The following is a 22,543-nucleotide window of genomic DNA, read 5'->3' on the forward strand; positions in this document are numbered from 1 at the left end:
CCTCACTGATATGACAAGAGGTTTGAAACGCAAGAGTTGAGAGGTGCAGAATAGGACAACAAAAGACTATGGGAATAAGTTGAAAAGAGGGTTTCAGACTGGAATTAAGGAAAAATCTTGTCATCATAAGGACAGACAAACACGGGAACAGGTTTCCCAGAGAGGCTGTATAGTCTCTGTCCTTGGTGGTTAGAAGGTTTGACTGGACACAGCCCTGAGCATCCTGGTTTAATCTCAGAGCTGACCCTAATTTGAGCAGAGAGTTGGACTAGAGATGTCCTGAGGTCCCTTCCTCCCTGAATTATCTTATGAAGCTAGGTCTTTGTTATGTCCCAGTCTGGCTGCTTTTCAAAAATTCAGCTGTTGAATTTAATTGTTGAATTTTGACTAATTCTTTATGTTATTTTAAAATATTTTTAACATTAGAAATCATGTGATATAAAACAGTCTCTCTCAACCTGGTGTCAGCTTTTAATTCCTTACTTTCCTTCCAAATGTTAGCAATAGGCTGTTGGCTTAAGCATGTACATAAGTTTAATTAATTTACTGCTTCTTTTTTTTCCAGGTCATTAACGAAGGTGTTAAAAACTGACTTAACACATTGTTTTGCTTATACTCAACAAAAGTAACAAAAAACTACCTCTTTTGTAGGAGTAACCCAGTGTGCTAATTCCTTACAATAATTGGCACTAATGTTGCTATAGCTCATAATTAGCTAAATAACAATTAGCTTGAAATATGACTGAGAAATTTATATTAATGTTAACCTACTGCTTCATTTAAATTTACAGCTGGTTTTAATTATTTGAACAATCACCAAAAAATTAAAACCTGCAATCAGTGAGGTTTCACCTTCACAGACAATTTTCTGGGAATTTAGTAAACAAAGCAGACATAAATATGATGAATTATTCCTAGGACTTTGCCTTTGCAATTACCTGTTGACTGCTTCTATTGCAGCAGCTGAATGTTGTATATAGGTTTATTAAGCTCTAATTAAAAAAAAGAAAACAACAACCAAACAAAAAAAATCCCACCCACCCAAACCCTAAAACCCCAAAACTCCCCAAAACCCTGTTTCTCTCCTCTTTATTTGTTTCTTAGTAGACTGTCTGGGCAACTTCACCTGTTGATATTTTTCAATGCAATAAGATGATCAAGATGTGGAGATGTACAAGCTTTATTCTCTTTCCATGCTTTACAATGCAATGAACTTATTTATAATATCTTTGTGGAGACAGGTTTTCCTCTTCTGCTTGTCAAGTTTTCCCTTCAGCCAAACTGGAAACAAATTGTGAAAATTATTTTTAACATCTTTATCATAGCTCTTTTCTCAAAAAGCAAGCAGGAAGATAAACACTTTTCTCACTGGTACTTTAATGAGACTTCTCAATTTGGTCACAAATACGAGCTGGAATTTTCTAAACATGTCTTGCATATTCCCCAAACACTCTGAAGAATATGATCTGAGTGTCCTACTCCCTTATTGTCTTTCAAAACCTAGTCCATAAATCCAAAATTTGGCATCATACAAGCTATTATGAAGAAAAATCAACTCTATCTGAGCTAAAACAAGTACACCCCCAAAGAAAAAATTGCTGAAGAATTTTCAGTAATTTCTTGCTATGATATTTGACTGCTCACAAAATCACTGAATTGTTTAGGTTGGAAGGGACCTCTGGAGATCTTCTAGTCTAATGTTTCTGTTCAAGCAGGGTCACATAGAGCTGGTTGTCCATGATCATGTCCAGAGAAGTTTTGAATGTCTCCAAGGATGGGTATTCCACAGCTTCTCATGGAAATATGTTCCAGTGTTTCACAGTGAAAGTAAAAAAGTGTTTTCATAATTGAGTGATGGAGTTGTGTTTGGTTTATGTTGGCCAGCTGCCACCCACTCCCCTTCCTCGAAAGGACAGGGGAGAAAATATGATGAAACTCATCAGTCAAAATAAAGACAGAGAGATCACTTACAAGTTACCATCATGGACAAAACAGACTCAGCTTGGGGATAATTAATTTAATTAATTGCTGCTTAAAATAGCTTTTGATAGTAAGGAGCAAAGACAAAAACTAAAACACCTTCCCCCACACTGCACCCCTTTTTCCCAGAATCAACCTGACTCCTTCATTTCTGACTCTTCTACCTCTTCCCCTCCCTGCCCCTCTGGCCTGAGTGGTGCAGAGGCATAGGGATTGGTTGGGTTATGATCAGTCCATAACAGTTCCTTCCTACCACTCCTTCCTCCTCATACTTTTCTCCTTCTCTAGAGTGGGTCCTCCATAGGCTGAAGTCCTTCAGAATAAACCTGCTCCTGCGTGGGCTCCTCTCCACAGGCTGCAGCACCTGCCAGGACCCTGCTCCAGTGTAGTTGCTCCAAGGGCTACAGTTTCCTTTAGGACATATCCACCTGCTCCAGCATGGGACCTTTCAAGAGCTACAGTGTGGATATCTTCTCTGGCATAGTCCTCTCCATGGACTGCAGGGAAATACCTGCTCCGTCATCTCCTCTTCTAAAACTTCTGCAGGCTGCAGGAGATTCTCTGCTCCAGTGCCTGGAGCACCTCCTCCCTCTCCTTCTTCACTGCCCTTGGTACACATAGGATTGTTTCTCAGACTTTCCCCCTCCCTCACTTCTCACTGCTGAGCAGTGTTTTGCCCTTTCTTAGATATGATTTCCCAAAGGCACCACCATCTTAGCTGAGGGGCTCAGCTTGAAGAGACAATATAAGGTTTGTCTTCCTTTAACCATTAGGTTAGGGGAACTGTCAGTTCAAAGCCAACTGCTTTCTTCAATGGGCTCTATTGACTGGAATTTGAGTTAGGTAAAGAGGCAGGTATCCTCTACCGCTATTAAGCTGACAAGATTTGGGAACTCTCCAAAAAGCCTGGGACATTGAAGAAGACAGCTTTACTTCTACTAGCATCTGGCAGTCTTTAATTTCAGATCTTCAGCGATCTGTGCAGGTGGGGATTTGGTTGTATTCAGGCCAATGAAGTCTAATTAGAAAACAAGAAATTAGAAAAAAAAAGATTCTGGGAATCTTGCATGTCTTCCTGTGCTGTCCAAGCTTTTGGTTCCTTTCTCTCTTAATGAGGTTTTTATTTTCACTTTTTGGAATGTCTCATTTGCCAACCCTGATAACCAAAGACCAGATATCTCATATGCCTTACTGTTAGAAGCCTCTTCAGTCTTCATCATAAAACCTTTTCCTCTTTTTAGAATCCTAATTCTCTTTTTTTCTCATTCTGGTTTACATGTTCTTTTTTCTTATCACATGAAAAAATAAAGGTAAATACTAGAACATATGTATACACCTGACTAAATGAGCTAGCATTCAGAAGAGCAAAATATGCAACAGTTTCTACAAGAGCACAGGAATATTTCCATGATACCTCTAAGAAAGAAAATCCTAGAAAATCATACCTTCTGTAGCATGCCTGTATGCCACTGGTAGAGGAAAAAATTGGCTGAGGCCTTGAAGAAGTTCCTCTAGTTTTCTAGAACAATGAAATATTTTTTTTCTTATTATCCTTTCTACATTTAACACCTCTTAACTTAAAAAGCCTTACATACATCATATTGAAAATAAATTTGCAACTACTTTGTTTCCATTAGACTAATTGATAGGGTAAGCTAGTTTTTGAAATGATAGGGAACTAAACTGTACCTGAATTTGTGTCTGGTCTCCTGTAGTTTAAAAATGAGATTTGTCTTCTGTGTCCTAACAGTTTGATGAGAGGACATAATAGTAAGACAAGAGGTTTTGAAGTTTAAAAATTAAAAATTTGTTTAGATGTAAAGCTTGCGAAAACCTATAAATATAAATCTGAAAAAAAATTGAATAATATAACATTAAAAGAGATGTTACTGTAAATTAGACTTTTGTATTAATCTAGATAAGAATGTTTAGAAGAGCCTTTCATATGATTATAACATATTTTTACAAACAGAAAATCAATATTCTAATTCATCAGGCAATGGTTGGAAAGTTATTTTTTCTTATTCTTTAATAAACCATTTAAAAAATTCTTAATAAGTTTTTAAATCAAAGTCAACATCAAAAGTAGGATGTGTTACCATTTAATCTCTGTCAATTGACAGGTTCGTGGTGGAAATGCTCTCCAAGTGAAGTTGTTACCTGTGTAACTACAGCAGCTGTAGTGAACAATGCTTTGTTATATTTGGAGCTGAACATCAGGCTGTGGAAAATTACAGTCCCTTTGTTTCTTTCAACACCTTTCTGGAACGACTAAGGTGATATTTTTATAGGTTCTTCACAGAAAGTGAAGAAACAACTATAATATATATAAATTGCCATACTCTCCCTGCGAAGTGCATAAAAAAATTCCTCAACATCTATCAGCTTCTAAAAGTGCAGTAATTCTGTGTGAGTCTTCTAATTGCTTTGCCTTCATCTGAAACTGAGACCAAAAAGACTTGCAAACATCTTGCACACACTTCAACCACTAAAAGGATGTCCTCCTTCAAAAATATTGATGGACTATTTAATATATTCTTTATCTGGAGGATAAGCGGGGTCCTTTCCCCCTAGCTAATTTATCTGGTGCATAACAATATAGACCATAATAACAGATGCCAGTGATTAAATGTTTCCAGGCACATTTAATGCTGTGAATACACCGTTATTAAGGTGTTTTACCAGTAATGAAATATGATACCAGTAAACACCAATGGAAAAAATGTTTGGGACTGCATCTGTTTTAAATCCTTTAGTCTCTTTCACTGGCCGGATTTAAATACTCTGTGCTATGCAACTACATTTTGAACAATCATTGCAGATTTAGTTCTGTGTTGGGACTTCCACTGCATTTCTTCACATAAAGATGAGGTAGTCTTTGTGAGAGACAAGATTTGGGGTGTTCTGGGGAGGGGAGATAGTTATTTGTTTTTTTCTTCGCTTTGACTTTGTGCACACAATCAGATTTTCCACCACTGTCCTTATGGTGAAAGAAGGCAGAAAATTTCTCATATATTAGAAACAGAACATACCTGTGTTTAAGTGCACCATCTGATTAATGCTGTTGTGCACCAGAGAGTCCCTCATTAGTCACACTACGTAACTGTGATTAGCCTTGCAACCAAGGCGCAATACGAGGGCCTTGGAATACTTAGCTCTGTCCCCAGTTCTCACACGTCATTTTATGGAGTCTTGTGTGAACTTAATAAGGTCTAAACCAGGTTCAAATGGTTTAAAGTCTAAACCATTAGGTTTCATCATTTATCCCTTAGATAGCCGTATTTAGATGAGATTAATGTTTTCCATTTAGTTTCATAAATAGCTTTGAGTATCTGGACTTTATTAACTCAGTCCCAAAATTTCAGACCTATAAAACTGGGCAGTTATGCTTCTTTTTTCTGCGCTCTGTCTGTATGTTACAGATGTCAGATTCTTCTAACATTCCGAGTAAATGTATCGTGATTTGGGCTAGAGAACAAAATCTAAATAAATAAAATAATAAAGAGTGCTTTATAAGGAAGGTTATGTACACCATCTGTTGTATGCAAAGAAATTAACTATTATCTAATTTCTTAAAATCATACATCAATCATCTTGGAAATTTGCCGTATTTCCTGCTAGACTCTTGGCTTTTCTGTAGGCATTAACAATGCGATTTAGAAATAAATGGGGAAAAAACCAACCTACCAACCCACAAATCTTCAATAGTCAATGTTTCTCACGTCTATATTTTAGAAGGTAAGTATAAAAAAGGAACTCCCTTACTATGTCTTCTCGGGAAAAAAAAAGTTTTTTATCTCTCTCCTTTTAAAATTTCTTATAATAACCTTTTTCATTTTCTCCCAGTACCTAAATCCAAGATGATGTCTTCCAATCTTTGTATTTCTAGCATTTAAAACACTTTAATTTGCAGTCACTGTAACACTGCAAGATTAAATGTCAGTGTTTCTGTGCATTTCCTCACTTGTTGGATGATTGTTTAAAATAATTTGAAAACTCAGTTAAAATTCCTCCATTAAGAATAAATATACTCAGTGTTGAAAGAAAAGTTGCTGTAATTGTTTCTAAATTCTTAACCTTATTTACTGTCTACATGGTATTTGCGTGTGTATGATACAATAAAATGTAGGTATTTTTAAGTTTGAAAGTGAAAGATGAAAAACTTCTAAAAATCTGTATGAAGTTCTGGAGCTAAAGGTTATGCATGTGACATAGTAAGGATACAAAAATAAGGCTCTGTTATTTTGAATAAAAGACTAATTTGTATTTGCCTAATTATTATCTTAAAGAAATTTCAAGTTTGAGAAGAAATATGAACCAAATGTTTAATTCTTTTAATTAATTATTAATGAACAGTTAATAAATTGGGCCACAAACAAGCCCTCTTGTCTTTTGCATCAGTATAAACCTGGATAAACCCCTCAGCTTCATTAGTGTTATTTGTGATGCGTAACTGTGATAATGGAAAGGAAGGAAGGATCTATTATTTTTCAGTATTTGTACTGAACACACGTTAGTAAAAGAATAAGTCACCCAGATTTAGGATACAAAAAAATTAGAGGTTGGAAGGAAAACATGCAGTAATCTAGTATTCACACCTTGCCTAAAGGTAGTGATCTTTTTTAAGCAAAGAAAAATCGATAATATCTCCTAGGTCTCTGAAACATGACTTTAACGGCTGGAGACTGAGAGTTTCAACTGAAAAAAAAACAAACCTCAAAGAAGTAGAATGCCTTGAAGTATAATTGAAGTTTTGCTCATTAAGGGCAAACCTGTGAAGACTTGACATTTCATCAAGTTTTCAGCTGGAGTTCCTAAGAAAATAGGCTTGAGAAAGTTGTACAGAGATTTCTTTTGCAGTGTTACTTTTTAACATGAATCTTAGAGTCACTCTTTCTCCATTTTCAAGAAACCAATAGTGTAACTGGGAACTTTTTAGCCACATGTTGACCAAGAACAGTGTAAGCTAAAGGAAGTTGCACTGTCATACTCATTAGAAACAGACACTAGACATTGTCATTGTTCTAAGTATTTAATTGATTTCCCTCTCTAGACAGGCTCTAACTCTTTGGTACAGCTCTACAAAAGGACTAAAACTTGAGAAAAACTAGTCCAAAATAGACTGGGTCTCTAACAAAGAAAACTTGTGAGAGCCAACAGCACAACGGTAGTTGAGAAACATCACGTTTGTTATATTTCTGTACACTGCAGCGTTTCTCTAAATACAGCAAAGCCATCTCTGTTCAAACATTTCAGACCATAAATGACTGCAAAAATTCACTCTGAATCTTGAGCCCATGGTGATTCAGATACAGTTCTCTCTCTCTCTCTTTTTTTTTTTTTTTCCCCTCCTTTGGTAATGTCCTTTCCCCCACATAATTAGTTACTCACTTGATTTTATCTATATCCTTTCTGTGAACAGCAGCCCACATTTGCAGCCCTTTTGCATTTGCCATTTTCTCATAGATGATTACCGTTACTTCCCACCCTCTCCTTTTTCTTCCAGACATCCTCACTGCCAAGTTTTATATACTTATTCCAGGAGTGTGATTATGATTCTTCTTTGAATGGTTGCCTACAGTTTTTATGCAATGACCAACATCTGTGCTATTAAGATTCCTTGTATTCATTGCTGATTAAAGATATGTATCTTATATAATGAGTAACTAAGAGCAAGTTTTATATACTCATTGTTTCCAAGAAGACTCGTGTCTTGTATAGAGCTTTTTTTATCCAAAATGTATCATATCTGGTGAGCATAAAGAGTAGTTATGAGAAATTGCTACCATGTCTCATATTCTAGTCATTGAAAAGCCAGCAGATTTTTTTTTTTAAAAAAAGAAAATTAAAAGAAAAAAGTTGCAATCTTTATTGAGCTAGAAATCGCTCAGGTTGGTGATTTACAAATAAAAGCTTCACCAACAGTAACAAGAATTTACTGAGTCCCACAATAACAGCCTTAGCACTTTGAGAAACAGGTTCACTTGCAGGAGACATGAATTTATTAAATCAAGATCTAAGCTTTTTTTTTTTTAACAAAAAGAGGAATTCAACTATTCAGCCTACTCTAAAACATCCCCAGTGATCAAGGGTCTGTATTTTTGCCACTAAGTTGATGCTTACCTTTTGGATCATTTCTGGGCACTTTCATGATACCAGGCACTGAAATTGTTATTTTCAAAATCTCAGGGGAACAACGCTGACAGTTTTGACTCATTCAAGAAAAGATAATTGTGTATAATAGTTTTTAATCTGATGTGTGTGAAACAGGTTAAAGAAGAATTCAGATATTTAAACTGTAACCTGAATCAGTTGGTCGTGGAATCTAATGTGAAGGATTTAGAGAGGAGTGAGTGATTACTATTGAAAATGCTATTTTGCTGAAAAGACTGAGTGAGTGTATAATCTCTGTCAGGAAGATATTCTATTTAGAATATCCTAGTGCTAAGGAAATCACTTGCACTGTTTCTGACCTCACTACAATCTTACTGTATAGACCAAAATAACTAGGTCAAAAAGCCCTGCTTTGAAAGAAATCTCATAAACTGTGTTTAAGGTCTGATATTAGACATGCTGGACCTATTGCATATCTTCAGGTGGTCTGCAAAACCCAGCAAACCTAAAGCTAGGTATTCTTTATGTGTTTAAAACATCTGTATATTACATACATATACAGCATAAAGAGACAGTGAGATCGTGTGCACCCTCAGCAAGTTTGCTGATGACACCAGGCTGAGTGGTGCGGTTGACACACCAGAAGGACAGGATGTCATCCAGAGAGACCTGGACAAGCTGGAGAGGTGGGCCTGTGAGAACCTCATGAGGTTCAACAAGGCCAAATGCAAGGTCCTGTACCTGTGTCGGGGCAACCCCCAATATCAATACAGGCTGGGGGACGAAAAGATTGATAGCAGCCCTGCAGAGAAGGACTTGGGGGTACTGGTGAATGAGAGGATGGACATGAGTCAAGATTATGTGCTTGCAGCCCAGAAGGCCAACTGTATCCTGGGCTGCATCAGAAGAAGCATGGGCAGCAGGTCGAGAGACGTGATCCTGCCCCTCTACTCTGCTCTGGTGAGACCCCACCTGGAGTTACTGCGCCCAGCTCTGGAGCCCTCAGCACAGGAAGGACATGGAACTGTTGGAGCGGGTCCAGAGGAGGGCGCAAAAGATGATCAAAGGGCTGGAGCACCTCTCCTGTGAGGACAGGCTGAGAGAGTTGGGGTTGCTCAGCCTGGAGAAGAGAAGGCTGTGGGGAGACATTATTGTGGCCTTCCAGTACTTAAAGGGGGACTATAGGAAAGATGGGGACAATCTCTTTCGCCAGGTCTGTTGTGACAGGACAAGGGGTAATGGTTTTAAACTAAAAAAGGGTAGATTTAGACTGGATATAAGGAAGAAATTTTTTACAATGAGGGTGGTGAAAATATGGAAGAGGTTTCCCAGAGAGGTGGTAGATGCCCCATCGCTAGAAACATTCAAGGTCGGGTTGGATGGGTCTCTGAGCAACCTGATGCAGTTGAAGATGTCCCTGCTCACTGCACAGGGGTTGGACTAGATGACCTCTAAAGGCCCCTTCCAACCTAAACCATTCTATGATTCTATGAAAATCTCTGATAATATGCTTAATCAGGTGAATGCTCAAACCCTCGAATGTTTTCAGGAAAGCCATAGGACACTTTCTAAGCCAATACTTTGTTCTGACAGAAGAAGAATTGATTCAAAAAGCATGTAACTTTTAGATTTCTCTTTATCTTGGTTCAAGAGTCCCAATTAGATGTGTTCCAGGTGGCTTTTTTCATGGTCTGGCAAAACTGTGACTAAAATATACCCATATGCATTAAGTCAAAGCAGAGGCACCAGAGAATACGACTTTCCTGCACTTCTACTCCATATGCACAGGTATAATAAAGAAAAATAAGTCAGAATCCCTGTCATCATAGAGCAAGAAGGAGACAGATTGAAAACCACCAACTATTTGGGCAGTCGTATTAAGAATTTGCTGTTTTGATTTGAACTACTCCTAACTTTATCTCTTTTCTTTGGCACTGTAATTTTCTTTCTGTCTCTTTCATTTTCTTTCTTCTCCCTCACTACTACTTCTTGGATTCCGGAGGCGCTTCTTCCTAGACACTTTACTGGTGTTATCAGCTTACTCAGTATGACTATCAGAAATGCCTAATGCTCTTCTAAGACTAACACTCCAATAATGCTAAAGCATGTCCGGAATGTTGGAAAGATTAAAAAAATATATTTTCTCAACAAAGCCAGACAATATCAAACATCTTGTAAGTATCGTTCTGTATTGAATTATAGGATTATCTGCAAGAAGTTTCACAGAACATTAGCTAATTTATTTGAAGTATTTGAGAGAACAGTCAGTGCTCCTCAAGTAAATAATTTTCCCTTGAAATAACAATTTACAGGCCACACAATATATTTTAAAGAGGTTAAAATATAAAATATTCTAAAGGAAGACCTGCATGCCACAATATGAAACTTAGAGACTATAGAAGCCTCTCACCTTTTTTTATTTAATTGATTATATTTTCTAGAATACCAATACAGGGTTAATTACTCATTTTACATCACATCGAGGTACAAGCTTTAAAGACCAGCATAAAGTACCAAAATTGAAAAGCTACTTTCTTAAATAGCAAACCTACTCTAAATAAGTTCTTAACTATACATACTTTTTGGATGCTGATAGAAAGAAACAGTGACATTTCCCTCATAATAGAGCTGTCTGCCTCTGCTGCCTGGACGAGGCACATCAGACATCAGAAGTCTCCACCCTATGTATGGTGCACATCGTAAGTCCACAGAGGTCCATGTGCTGTAACAGGAAAAAGTCTTTTGACTTTGATTTTTGAGGTGAAAAGGCAGATATACCAATCCTCAAAAACATCCATTCCTAAATCACACTCAGCCTCCTGGCCCCCACTACCAAAACTGGTGTTGTCAAGATGTTTATGTATCCCTTTGAGGAAGGAAATGTTGCCTCTTCTTCCTTAATCATATTTAAACTTGTCTCCTTTAAACCAATCTAAAATATTTCTGGGTGGATTTGTACAGATCATTGTGTTGTTCATTGCCTCAGATAGCTAACGCAAGCCTGCCTTACTGGAGGTGTCATTTTATGCAACTTCTTATCTCTTTTAAAACCCGTCATGGTTAATGCCTACCTCATCTGCAGTTGTATATATACATTGAGGATACAGAGTCCCACTGCCGTGCTGGCTTTTGATCACCGGTTGCATTTTTCCCACAAACAATGTAATTTTCTCACATTCCCATTCCTGTGTGGAAACAACTCTAAAAAATCCTCACTTCCACTTTAAATCCCTCCTTCAATCTTGTCTTTGCGGCAATGATAGAATCCACTTGTCAGTGATTAGCCAGCTGGTGTGACCAGTGCTTATTGCACTGGTTACAGCTGTCTTACTGCTATTTTTGTGTTTCCTCTCCATCTGTCTTATCCACCTGCTGTCTCTCATTTCAAACTTAAATTTAAGCTCCCTGGACAAAATCTCTCAATTTGTTATGCTTGTACAGTGCCTAGCACAGTATGTCCTTAGCTATATGTTCTCCTTCAATATGAACTAATATGCACTAAGCTGACTGAGAAAGAGGGACGGTGCAGATTCTGCATCTCAGGGCAGTTTTACACCATCTGTTCACTGATACAGAAGCCTGAGAAAGATTAAACACCTCTGGTTGTTCTGGCAAATGACCTGGGAAGTAGGATGAAACAGTGCATTTTGTGTTCCAGGCTGCCATGACTGGACCATAGCAAAGGCTGAACAGGGGTGTGTTTACACAGCAGTGGAAAAGGTGAATTCATGAATATACATGTTGGAGGAAGGTCAAAATCTATACTTTAGGTATTATGACACACATGCATTTATTTGTACAAGTTACATGATATTGTGCACAATAGTGTACATAATATGGAAGTACATACACAATGTTTATGCTATAATGCCAGTTACTTTTCACCTAGCCACAGAACAGGCTGAATAATAGCCACAGAATCTCAAAAAAAGAAAGTGAAATTGTGGAGTTGTGTTTTAACTTCACCACTCTAAACTTTTCTTCTGATACTCTGTGACAGTGCCCATTTTAGAAGTACTTTAGGGATTTAACTCCATTATAGAATTTTTACGTTGGTTTGTTGTTAGTTATTTTTTTAAATTAAAAGGGTATCTCTCTTTCCAAGAAGTCTTTCCTAAATATTCCCAGGTCTAATTCAAATGTTTTACAACACCACAGCTCTATCACAGTTCAAATATAGTTCAATAATTTCAATTTATTGTAGAATCACGCTAGTAAATCTGTATGTAGGGTTGACGAGGCACTTCTATGATAAACTCCTGTTTTTAAACATGTGACGTTGTGGAAAAACTAATTCTATGAGACCAAATTTGTTACCTAAAGGAAAATTTACATTCTCAAATTTATAAAAATTCCATTTATTTTTCCATAAAGTTGCAGCTATGTAAGAAGGGAGACACTGTGCTTTAAAGCACTATTCAGGTGCTTGGTACTCGTTTTGGAGATCCACATCTTGCATATAGAAGGAGTAGGCTGGAATAATATTGGGCTATGAATTTAACTAAACTGCAGCTATCTATACAGATTATCTTGTCTTATTTATGGATGTCTGCCAACAGTTTAGGTTTATTTATTTTATATTGAAAATTCCTCAGATCCTGTCCTTGGTAGTTTTCTGCTTTGACAAACTTCGGATGTGTATAATACGATGACATGTCGAGCAGATATTATGAATGAGTGGAAACTCATGAACATAATTATTAAGATTTAGAATGACATAAATATTTTGTGTGCTTTTTTTACTGATTTCTGTGTTATCTTTTCTGAACTGATACCTTACTTACATGGTGCTAGAAAAAAATGTAAAGTATGAATGCAGTCCTGAAGTTTGTATAAGAATCAGCAAAAAAACCAACTAGATAAGAGGATATACAAAAAGGGTGGAAAAACTGAAAGAACAACCGACCAAACAATCTCCCCTCCCCCCAAAAAAAACTACCCAGGACAAAAGCTTCAGAAGTTCTTAGGTTTTAGCTGTGAACATTTCTTGGCCTCTGCTTCCAGGACTACTTCCCAAATAGGAATGTATCCTGCAACATCCAGATTCCCTTCCTTGCTTTCCTTCTCCTCCTCCCTCAACACCCCCCATCCCTCCCCCCACCCCCATCTTGGCTTCTATGCAGAGAAATCACAGACACCACAGGCTGAAGGGAAATAGTGAAGTGGTCCAAGAGATTCTCTGATCTGAGTGATTAGGAAACTGCAACCCTCAGGCACTCTGCAGTGTGCCCCAGCAGGTAATCCTAAATTGGTACACCGGGGATTAAGTCTTTTAACTAAAATGGAGAAAGGCAAAACAAGAACCATAGGCAGAAAACTGATTTGCAAATTCACAAACAAACTGAGAAACATTTTAAGGCAGCTTTATTCTTCTTTTTTAAACACTGAGGGATTTGCAATTAGATTAAACTGTTAAGCAAAGTAATAAAATGTTTTAGTAGACTCTAGCTGCTTTTACCATGCATATATTTTGGTCAGCTGGAAGGCATTGTGTTAAATGCAAGATATTTTGACTAATTTACTTTGTATAGTGCAATACAAAATGATTATATCTTCTGGTGTTAAATTTGTGTTAGAACTGTAGCCAGCAGGTAGAGGGAGGTGATTCTACCCTCTACTCTGCTCTGTGAGACCCCCCTGGAGTACTGTGTTCAGCTCTGGGGTCTGCAGAGTAAGAAAGATATGGACCCGCTCAATCGGGTCCAGAGGAGGTCCACAAAGATGATCAGGGGTTGGAGCACCTCCCCTGTGAGGGCAGGCTGAGACAGTTGGACTTGTTTAGCCTGGAGAAGAGAAGGGTCCAGGGAGACCTTATAGCAGCCTGCCAGTACTTAAAGGGGGCCTAGAGGAAAGGTGGGTAGGAGCTCTTTATCAGGGAGCATAGTGGTGATAAGAAGAGGGGTAATGGTTTTAAACTGAAAGAGGGTAGATTTAGATTAGATACTAGGAAGAAAATCTTTACTGTGAGGCTTGTGAGACAATCGAACAGGTTGCCCAGAGAAGTTGTGGATGTCCCTCCCTGGAATTGTTCAAGGCAAGGTTGGATGTGGCTTTGAGCAACCTTATCTAGTTGAAGATGCCCCCACCCATGATCTTTAAGATCCCCTCCAACCTAAATCTGTGATTCTATGATTCTATTTACAGATTTGAGTGTTAAAGATTTAGTCCATCCCCTGCCAAAGCAAGTTCTGGGGTTTTGGGCTTTATTCAGTTTTTTGTTTGTTTTAGATTTCCTAATATTGATTACCTTCCTGGGGAATAATTTACTGGTCTTGGTTATTTTCAATTTAGAAACTTTAATGAATCTATGTTTTAAAACCCAAGCAAAGTTTCTCTCTGTCTCCTTCCCTTTTGTCCTTTGAGAAAGTATGCATCTCTTTCTGACATTTAAGGATAGAGGGACAGAAAATTAATTTCACTGAACTGGAAGGAAATTTGCACCAGCAGTGTAATTACGTAAATTAAATTTTCATAAACTTTCTCAAAAATAAAGCAGACTATTTACCTATCAACAAAAGCATGGGGTCTAAATACCTAAATTTTTCAGATCCACAGTATTTCACTTAAGAATGTTTGCAAGTGAGGGCACCAATGATTATCTCCAACATTCAAGTTCGAAGTTAGCAAATTAAAATTGCTCACTTGCATGAAAACTACCTTTACTCAGGCAGTGATCAAAACTCTACGATAACAACCACTGTCACCCAGAATGTGAAAACATAGTTTCAGGTGACAGGCAGTGACAGGCAATTACAGTTACATTAATTTCTGTAATTGCTCATATTTCTACTTTTATGGTAGCACAGTCTCTTTTTTTGAATGTCTTTAATAAGGAAAATGATTAAAAAGCCTGTAGTGCTACTGTTAATCTACACTTCTTCATTACTTTCCACCACTGCTTGTTTTCTGTATGTTCTGCATCAACACACTTATTTCTCTTGGTTGTTTTTTTTTTTTAATGGTTACCAACCCCCCCCCTAATTTAGCAATGTCTCTCTGTGCTCTTTGGGGCTATTTCAAAGTCATTAATTTGCTAAATTAATGTAGATGGGAGCACTAATTGTAGTGGTATTTTTTGCAGTTTTCTTGTCATCCACCATTATGATAGTAAATTTATTGTGCAGCACATTAATTAGATATAGGCTAAATTGATCCAGGAGATTTTAATACTCAGGAATCTAATGTTTGAAAGACGTATTCTGGCACTGGTCTTCCCATGATCTAACTGGTTCTATATGTGGATACAGTCATTGGCTTTGGTAAACAGTACAGATTTAAAGGGGTTAAAAAAATTCAGAAAGGTCCTTCTAGTCTTCCTTTAGTAATAAAAACAGGAGCCAAAGCACACCATTATATGAACTTTCCTTCCTGTATACAGGGTTGCTCTAATAGTATCTTCGTCCAAGATTTCTCATTAAATACTATTGCAGAAGTCTATATGCACAGGTTTGAGATGGAGATTAATATACAGCTGAGCCTGTGTTTCAGCATGTGGTCCATTATGTGAATTGGTCGTAGAGCTATATGAAAATATAATGATAAAGAAGGCTGTGATTCCTCTCCAAGGACCTTTCAGCTGTGGCAGGAAAAATGATGGATAAAACAGTCCATTGTCTGGTTTCATTGCTACTTTTCTTTCCAGGTACATAGTGTTTAAAGAAATAATACATTTCAGTAATATTTTTTTCCTTGGGACTAAGTCTTGGAAAGATTTCCATCTTTTGTAGATATACAGAAATGAGAAATAAGTAAAGTATAATCTTTTTTCTTTTTTTTTTTTAATGTTTATAGTCTTATTTTTCTATCAGCTCTAACACCAGTCACAATTTTTTCCTTTTTCGTTGGAGTACCTCCTGTGAATCTTGATGACCTGTTTCCTGTCAGCGTACTGTCTTCTTCCCCAGAAAAAAAGATTACAAAAACCCCAAGAAAACAATGCTGAAGGACACTAAGGCTATTAACTCAAGAACTCCAGAGACAGGAAGCGGAATCCCTTCTGAAACTGGGCTACTTCAAATTTCATTTATATCCTTACCACATTGCAATCACTGCCTTTTTTAGTTACTTATCTGTATATAACATACTTTGGTGTCTATCACAGACTTTTTTTTGTTCTCTTTTTCTTTTCTTTTCTTTTTTAGAACACTATTTTCTCATTCTTTTTTTTTTTATTTTTATTTTAGCTAAATATTAAGCTACTCTTCCCCTGTGCCATTATCCTGATAAGCTGGAACCCTTACAGTATGAAATAAGTGGGATGACGTCTTCTTACCTTAGATGAAGACATCTAATGTGAGAAATAAATTTCTCACTAAAGAAGGCAGTCCACTAAAACATAAATCCATCACCTACTTCTTTGCAAGACTGAAAAAAAGGATGTCTGGACTTGTTTTCTATTGTTTTTCTAGTTAACATCGATCAGTGCTTTTCTACTGACTAACCTATTTCTATCTGTTACACAAAACTTCTCTTGACTAAACCAACAGAAAGAAGTGAAAGATGTTGATGAAAACACTCCTCAGGGTGGCACCCTTGGGACAGAATGCTTTTCTATTTTTTCTACTTTGTCATCATTTTATTAGAATGTATCACATCTCAGGGTTGGTTTTTTTTCTTTTAGTGCCTCACAATACTTTGGGTTCATGCTTTGTGTTTGTTTATTTTAGAAGAAAGGAAACAGCATAACATTAAATAAAAGAAAAAGGAAAGAAGAAAATAGGAGGAAAGAAGAGAAATCAAAAAGAAAAAGGGGTAAAGAAAAAGGAAAAATAAAAAGAAAAAGGAAAAGGAGAAGGAAAAACAAAAGGAAAAAAGAAAAAGGGGGGAAAAAAAGGAAAAGAAAAATCAGATTGCTTTCAATCAGTTAATCCATAGATGTGGCCTCAATCTGTAAGTGATCTCTCAGCTGACATAGCTATAAAAGAGCCTTGATCACAAAAGTTAAGAAGACAGGTAAATTTTCTCTTAGGTTAGCCATATACAGATAGCATTAATTATGTGAGTTTTGGGAAGAGGATTGTAGGTTCCAGGAAGAGGAATGAACTTCAAGAGTTTGGCTACAGAATGAAAAATTCAAGAATGGCTTCTATGGAGCATTCATATCCCAAAGATACACTTTTGCAAGCTCAAATATTACTCAAGGGACTTGAGTTACTTGTTTAGTTTGGATTCAGAAATACAGATAGCGAGAGGTAAAATACTCAGAAGATACAGCATGTAAGCTAAGAGTTTTATTTTGTCTTTGAACAATATTTGAAATTCTTAGTTGTTAATGAGAATTTTGTATCCACTTTACTGCTAAAACTGTTATTTCCAAGGTTTCTGGTAGTCTATATTATTAGTGTCAAGGTCAACAAACAATTACTGCTGCTCATTCATCTATATGCTCTCCAATTTTTGTTTGCCTCAAACACCATCTTATCTATGAAACAATAATTTAGTGATGGCTAGGACTAAGATCCATTTTCAGATTTTTTTATCTCTTTAGTCATATTTCTTTTCTCTGAGAAGAAAGGAGAACTGTCTTAGAGAAAATAAGACACTTGAGGTTTGAAAACACCTTTGACCTATTTAAAGCCGACATGAACTGTTGCATCTGTATTTGTTTAAGGAGGAGGAAAAAATATTAAGATCTGGAAGAAACCAGATATCTTGTGGGAGTATAAATCGTTTGCTGCTTGTTTTTAAAAACAACATCCCTGGTAAGCTTGTGTGCTGTTTAAGAGAAAAGATGTTTTATAAATGGAACATTTCTTTTGGAGTACTGTAGCACCAAGTGCACCTACAGAGGGACCTTCTGCCTGAGCGTGAGGTTGTTCCAGCCCTCTGATGTAAAGTAAAATTAAAATTACAGCAGAAAGAGGCCCAGATGCAGAAGCAAAGACAGCCCGGAGCTATTATTTTTCCACACGCTGCTCCTGGCTTTGAGAAGGTTTCAATGCACAATATCACTGAATTCAAACCAATCTTTTGATATCAGAGTGGCTATCCTTTTCCAGTGCATAGCCTTATCTTGACACACCAGCTAGTAACCCCGCTACTGTAGGTTACTGTGTACTTCGATAAACACAAGTTGGTCTCACCATCCTTTGATTTTAACCCAGCCTCTCCAGCATAGGGAGATCTGTGTTACAATCGATAATGAGAGACTGGTCAGTGTTATTCCTGGCTTTAGCAAAAGCAGGCTAAACTCTGAAGTGTTTCAGGGCTGGGTAGCTCATACACAGAAGAGTCATGCGGTATTTGAAGAGCGAAGATATAGGCATACACCGAAAAGGCATCTTTATTCCCCCTTGGTGATATATTCAAACCCATGGACAATGTCCTTATAAGCAGAAAAGAAATTTGAAAATATTGGTAGGTAGACCTTTTCCAACTAGATACAGTAGCAGACAGTTCTTTAAATTAAGAAATAGAAATCTTTGATTAGTGTTTAGTGTAGTAATATCTGTCTGATAAAAAAGTGAAACACAGCCTCTGCTCTACTATGAACACAAGTTCGTGATTTCTCAGCTACCTGATGCGTTCTGGATATTGATGCACCGTTTGAAGTTTTCATGGAAAGAAACAGGATAAGGACCAAAACTGAAATGATGCAAAGAAAACATTCTTAGACCTGTAATTGAAACAAATGCATATTTCTGAATTAACTTAGTCATTAAGTTCCTCGCATCTCAGGTTTCATGAGGTCAGCTGAGGTAAATTAGAGGGACTGTGAAAAAAATTGAGTTAATTTAAAAGTTCCTAAGATGGTTGTTCTTAATTAAAAGTAATTTTAGAAACCTAGGTCTAGAAATCTATTGAGAAGAAGATACAGTCAATGAAGAACGACAGGGAGCTATAAATCCTTGGAGGTTAATATATGTATGTACGATAGAATAGTAGCTCTTGTGACAAGTCATCTATAGAAGAACTGAAGTCAAGTATCAGCCATGTAAAGAACTGAGTTCTCTGATAGGAGAAAATGAAAGACAACACAACATAAAAGCATGAAAAAGAAGAGAGGCCTGTGTAAATCAGCATCCTGGATCCTTTTCCCCTCTCTTTCCTGATAGTAACCTTTTTTATTTAAGGTTATGTAATAATCTTCTTATTTAAGACCTCTCCCCTGCTACCTTTTTTAGAAGTACATTTTCACATCTGATTCCAAGAGTAGAGGGTGAAAGGGATGAGAAATGATCCATTTGGCACCTATTATGCCTCACCCAAAAGGCACAACTTCAAAACAGAGAAGGCTGAGTTTCCATTCTGTAGGGAACAAAGAGGTAACAGACTGATAGTAAAGCAGAAAGCTTTTAATCTCTGTGAAATCCCCAAACTATGTCATGACCAGATTAAATGCTAGATACTGCAAATTGCTCTGGGCTGGAAATGAGTCAAATGATTTACAGAAAGTGTTTTGTATCTTCATACCCTAGATCTTTGGTCTTCCCTTGCTGCACATATTGGTACCAAGGGAAAATAAACACAGAGAGAATTCACAGGTCATCTGTGGTCACCAATTAGACTAATCCAACACCACTTCCAAAGTAACCCTAGTGTTGCTCATTTTTAATGCATAACCATACTTAACAGAGAAGGAAAAAAAAAAGTGAGCTGAAGAAAAGGTTTTTACCTTCTATTGTGATCCTCAGTGGTCTGTACAGGTCAGAAATATTTTTATGTTTTTAACTGCGGGTGTGTTATTTCTGGAAATGTTCCATTTTGTTGCTTTGATCATCTTCCCAAATTTATTTTTCTGACATCAGCGTAGCAGCAGAAAAATAACTCTACCAAAAAAAAAAAGGTTAAAGAGAAAATTAAAGATCTAAAAGGGGGGGTGGGGGCAATATAATTAATTTAAAAGGTTAATTTTATTGTCTCCCAGTAGCTAATAAAATCTGAAAATTTCATATAGACTATTCTTTAAGAAGAGAAGTTTAGGTAAAACTTGTTTGCTTGCTAGTTTCCCATTTCAACAGGAATCTGGTGATTATTTGACATCAGGAATAAATTTTAGCTGCTAAAATGAGTGTTATGTCATGACAGTTTTATACCATGTCTGTCTTATTTTGAAATTCCTAAATGAAATGTACATCAATGTCCATTTCTTGGAATGAAGTCACCATGTTATGAAGAAAAAACCCAACCAACCAACCAAACAAAACCCCACAGCAAACACCAGCTAATCAATATTTATAATAGGTTAATGAGGCTAAAAGTCTTGTATATCACTTTGACTTTAAAATATCTTTACACTGTGATATTAGAGCTTCAACTTTTGCTGTAGGGAATGGTTTTTCTTTTTTATTTTCTAGCTTTCACTTTCTCCAGTTTAGATTAGGCAAAAGAAAAGACAGAGATAGAAAAGTTTAATTGACTTAATTTAGTTTAATTAACTGCAAGAGAATGGAGACAATTAGTTAATGCATCTTAATGAATTGAATTATGAAATGCATTGCTCCCAATGGGAGCAAATGATCCCTCTAATGGGAAAAGTGGGTATAGAACAAAAAAATAAAACAGCAGATTGCTTTCTCTCCATATTACGGTGACCAACCTAAAGCAACTAGAATACATCACATACTCTGTAGTAGCATTCAACATCTTGCAGATGAACCTTGCTTGGGGAGTTCTAGGGGAAGTCAGGGCCCTAAAATTACCCAATGGGGCCGAATTCCTGATTTCTGGAAATGATTGTCAGCCTTAATTCAGCTTCCAATGTAACTTAGTAATTGTAAAAGTGTAGGTTTCAGAACCTGACTAAAATAGAGAAAGAAATATATATTAAAAAAAAACCCAAACAACAACTCATCCAACTACCTTTTAGGGTTACTAGACACTATAAACAACAAGCCAATTTATATATCTCAATAATAAAATAAAAGTACACACATTAGTTACATTAGTTCTGACTATTTATCCATACTATCTAAAATGCAGATCCTCATCAAAATTAGCAACTAGTGACCACTTACAATGTAACTTAATTCTGATTTCCTGATTTTTCTAAGAGAAGTCAGTTGACATATTTTAAGCACTATTAGATACAATAAAACCTACTTTAAGTAACTGAAAAAAAACCCTACATTTTGAGTGTATAAGTAGTTTTGTTGGGAAAATTCTGTTAACTTTTGGAACTGCTTTATAATGTAAGTTTTGTTCCTTTTCAGAATTGTACTTTGCTGTGCAATCATGGTGAACAGAAGAAAAGTATCTGGTTACATTGGTATAGTATTATCCATTTATTTTCTTCTAATAGTTAATGTATTTTATCCATTTAACACAGCCAGAAAAAAAACCCAGATAAATTCACTGCATTTCTTTACTAATGGAGTGCCAACTGAATTGCTGAAAAATTATAAATCCTGCATCAACTCAGTTGTAAATATTACATCTAATTGTTACTGCTATCTAATAGCATTCATTTTGCCACAGTCATAATTTTTCTCTAGCTTATTCAAGTGCTCCCATTGCATATTGCTTGGTGGCAGAGGTGCACAAAATAAAAACATGATTAGGAGACTGAAAGAGGCAGTTTCAGCACATACAGTGGTTTATTACCTTGGGACCAGAAAACTGTCACAGGTCTCTGACATATAGGGTCAACCTAGAATCTTTCAGGAAATTCTAGGCACTGTAAAGATAACATTTGTATAGTGAGTTGAGGAAAGAAAAGGAAAAAAATTAATAAAAAGAAAAGGAGAAATGCAGTTATCCTTGAAGAAAACACACTTGCTGGTCTACTCACTGCTTAAAATGAGAAAAGCTTCCTTCCTCTTTTATTATAGAACATAGCAAACAATTTTAATATAATTTCTCTTACATATCATAGGTAGAAACAACAAAATGCAAAATTAATCGTAAAATATTTTCAGCTTTGTTTCCACATCTTTCTAAATTCTTAAGGTTTTCTTTGAAAAATATATCACATTGCATAACTGTCAGAATGAAACTGCAAATTCATTTCATGTTAAAGTGACTGTCTCAGTGGTATCAACTGAAAAGAGTAGTGGCAGTCTGCACAGGCAGTGCTGCAAGGGCCGCATTGCAGCACCCACCACAGTACAAAACCTGTGTGATCCTCTTACTAATGCTTGCCTTTCCTGGCAGCCTTTTCTTGCTACTGAAGTACATTGTACCACATGTAAAATGAGCCTACAGCCACATCAGAAAAGGTTTTCTGCCTTTATGCATGAGATTAATTTTGTACAGAGGGTTAAAAATTAATAATGCGTGAGGTTTGTAGAAATGGGCTCAAAACATTTCCAAAAGGAATTACAAAACTTTGGTGAAGTATGTTACATTGGGAGTTAGCTAGATGGTGCTAAAAGCTACTTATGTGTTGCTTAAGCTAATGTGACCAGAGGCAACAATATTTTAGGTCAAAGGTGAGAATAAACTGGTCTGTTTGATCTGAGTGGCAGTTTGATGGTGGGGGTTGGAGGAAGGGATTGGAACGCATTAAGTA

The sequence above is a fragment of the Phalacrocorax aristotelis genome, chromosome 3, assembly GCF_949628215.1.
Source record: "Phalacrocorax aristotelis chromosome 3, bGulAri2.1, whole genome shotgun sequence".
NCBI classification, from domain to species: Eukaryota; Metazoa; Chordata; class Aves; order Suliformes; family Phalacrocoracidae; genus Phalacrocorax; species Phalacrocorax aristotelis.